The following is a 3,801-nucleotide window of genomic DNA, read 5'->3' on the forward strand; positions in this document are numbered from 1 at the left end:
AGTTGATTTAGGTTGAAAGTTGTTATTTAGGTTAAAGTTGATTTAGGTTAAAAGTTGGATGAAAAAAAATAAGTAATTCTCTTGCGTGGATTATTTATTTCAAATACAATCAGTTTTCCACTTCATTCAACGTCGTCATGACAACTAATTTTCTTTTTTGGAAATGACATGGAAACAACGTTGATGCTATCCAGTGACCCAATTATTACTGAACAAAAATATAGACGCAACATGTAAAAGTGTTGGTCCCATGGTTCATGAGCTGAAATAAAATGTCCCAGAAATCTTCCATATGCACAATTTTTTTCTTCTTTCTAACCTTTAAGGCCACAAATGTGTTTAGATCCCTGTTAGTGGGCATTTCTCCTTTGTCAAGATAATCATCCACCTGACAGGTATACCATATAAGAAGAACTGATTAAACAGCATGATCATTACACAGGTGCACCTTGTGCTGGGGACAATAAAAGGCCACTCTAAAATGTGCAGTTTTGTCACCAACACAATGCCACATATGTCTCATGTTTTGAGGGAGCGAGTGCTATTGCTGCTGATTGCAGGAAGGTCCACCAGAGCTGTTGACAGAAAAATGTCATGTTAATTTTCTTACCATAAGCCGCCTCAACGTAATTTTAGAGAATTTGGCAGTACGTCCAACTGGCCTCACAACCACAGACCACGTGTAACCACGCCAGCCTTGATCTGACTGCAGTTGGTAGTTGTAACCGACGATGGCAATTTGAATGCACTGAGATACTGTGACGAGATCCTGAGGTCCATTGTCATGCTATTCATCTGCCGCCATCACCTCCTGTTTCAGCATGATAAAGTACAGCCCCATTTCTCAAGGATTTGTAAACAATTTCTGGAAGTTGAAAATGTCCCAGTTCTTCCATGGCCTGCATACTCACAGACATGTCACCCATGAGCATGTTTGGGATGCTCTGGATCGACTTGTACGACAGCATGTTCCAGTTCCCACCAATATCCAGCAACTTCGCACAGCCATTGAAGAAGAATGGGACAACCTTCCACAGGCCACAATCAACAGCCTCTTAAAATATAACCTTTATTGAACAAATTCTATTTACAATGACGGCCTACCGGGGAACAGTGGTTTGATCAGGGTGCTTTGATCGGGGTCAGAACGACAGATTTTTACCTTTGTCAGCTCGGGGATCGATCCAGCAACCTTTCGGTCCAGCAACCATACTGGCCCAACGCTCTAAAGGAAAGTGTTCACGCTGCAAGAGGCAAATGGTGGTCACACCAGATACTGACTGGTTTCTGATCCAAGCCCCTACTTTTTATTAAAGTATCTGTTACCAACAGATGCATATCTGTATTCCCAGTCATGTGAAGTCCATAGATTTAAGGCCTAATTATTTATTTCAATTGACTGATTTCTTTATATGAACTGTAACTCAGTAAAATCGTTGAAATTGTTGCACGTTGCGTTTTATATTTTTGTTCAGTGATATATGAAATGTTGGCCTAGATAAAGTGCATCATTAAGAGGGGACGGCAGGCAGCTAGTGGTGAGAGCGTTGGACTAGTAACTGTAAAGGTTGCAAGATCAAATCCCCCGAGCTGACAAGGTAAAAATCTGTCTTTCTGCCCCTGAACAAGGCAGTTAAACCCACTGTTCCCCGGTAGGCCGTCATTGAAAATAAGAATTTGTTCTTAACTGACTTGCCTGTTTATTTAAAAAAAGATTGCTTGTGAGCTTGAACTGTCAGTAAAGGAAATTTCTAATATGGTCTTAAACACCCGGACATAATGAGATGGAGTGTGCAGTGTAATTATATATTGATTAGAGAGCTGACCTTGATTGATTTAATCATATCTGCCCCCACTTCAGTCAAAGCTCAAGACCAATAGTCAGGATAACGCTGTTCGATAATCTCTTCTGTATTCATTCATTTACAAATATGCTCTGTTTCATTTAAAGGTTTCGTAATGCAAGTGAAATCAGTACAGCCCATCTGTTAAGGTTTTTGAATCAGAACCTCAACATCTCCCCTTTACTTGATGTTTTAATGCTGTCTAGAAACAGTTAAAGGGGTATTTTACTTTAAAAAATAAATAAATTCATATTCAAAAGGAGTGCCTACATTATTCACCACCCTGGACAGGTGTGTGTTGTTTTAAACTACATCTGTTATCATAATCCTCATTCGTAGAGTGCCTGCCCTCTCCACCACCCTGCACCAGTCCCTGGTAAAAGCATACAGACCTAAAGGTGCTGTTTTATATACCTGTTTGTATGTATTGTATCATTCATTCCCTGTTCAAATCGGGCCACTTATGTGCCTAAAATGGCAGTGTTGGGGAAAATACTCGGACAATATAGTTTACTAAGTCACCCACTACCTCACACCAGAAGAATTTTAAGCTACACTAAAGCTACCCTTAAGAAAAATATAGTTTACTTAACTAAAGTTACTTTGATAAAGTAGTTTTACTACTTTGTGAAACTACTTTGTGAAAAAGATATCATATCTCAATCTGAAAATGTCATAGAATACAAATTGCAAGAACAGATCTGGAGTCAGATGTTAACAGAATGTGTAATTTAGCCTATTAGAGAAAGGAAAGGGGGATACCTAGTTTAGTTGTCCAACTGAATGTATTCAACTGAAATGTGTCTACCGCATTTAAACCAACCCCTCTTAATCAGAGAGATGCGGGGCTGCCATAATCGACATCCACGTATAGTTAGCTATACCGCTACATGGTAAAACAGTAGTGTGTAGTTACCAGTAGTTAGCTACAGAGATCCTTGATGAAAACCTGCTCCAGAGTGCTCAGGACCTCAGACTGGGGTGAAGGTTCACCTTCCAACAGGTCAACGACCCTAAGCACACAGCCAAGACAACGCAGGAGTGGCTTCGGGACAAGTCTCTGAATGTCTTTGAGTGGCCCAGCCAGAGCTCGGACTTGAACCCAACCGAACATCTCTGGAGACCTGAAAATATCTGTGCAGCGACGCTCCCCATCCAACCTGGCAGAGCRTGAGAGGATCTGCAGAGAAGAATGGGAGAAACTCCCCAAATACAGATGTGCCAAGCTTGTAGAGTCATACCCAAGTAGACTCAAGGCTGTAATCGCTACCAAAGGTGCTTCAACAAAGTACAGAGTAAAGGGTTTGAATGCTTAAGTAAATGTGACAATTCAGTTGTAAAAAAAAAAAAAAAATGGCCCAAATTTCTAAAAACCTGTTTTCACTTTGTCATTATGGGGTATTGTGTGTAGATTGATGAGGGGGGGGAAAACAATTTAATCCATTTTGGAATAAGTCTGTAACGTAACAAAATGTGGAAAACGTCAAGGGGTCTGAATACTTTACAAATGCACTGTATAAAGAAAGTGGGAGAAATGTTTAAAACTTCGGATAAAACTCATTACAAAAMAAGATAACACAGAGAACCTTCTCAGTAGGCTATCATATATAGTGTTGTCACTAGAGGCCAGTATTTCATCAGTACTATATCTATGAGTTTGAAATAGAATACAGTGGATCTTCAAATTTACCATTTAAAAATGAAGCAAACACGACGAAGAGCMACATTCTATAAAAAAGTTTATTGGCTTTACAAAACCACTTTAAAAATCTCACCGGTGAGCACTTTCCATTGAAAAAGAAACATGAACGCTTTTGTTTTGCCATATTAACAAAGCTACTTGTACATATGACGCAGTACACCACACAACAACAGAGAGAGAGAGAGGAGCTTCTTCTACTGGTAGGAATGAACAGGATAGACAAGAGTCAAACTGAGTTTGGTTCTGGCTCAGGGT

This window comes from Salvelinus sp. IW2-2015, unplaced genomic scaffold (assembly GCF_002910315.2).
Source record: "Salvelinus sp. IW2-2015 unplaced genomic scaffold, ASM291031v2 Un_scaffold2281, whole genome shotgun sequence".
Taxonomy (NCBI): domain Eukaryota; kingdom Metazoa; phylum Chordata; class Actinopteri; order Salmoniformes; family Salmonidae; genus Salvelinus; species Salvelinus sp. IW2-2015.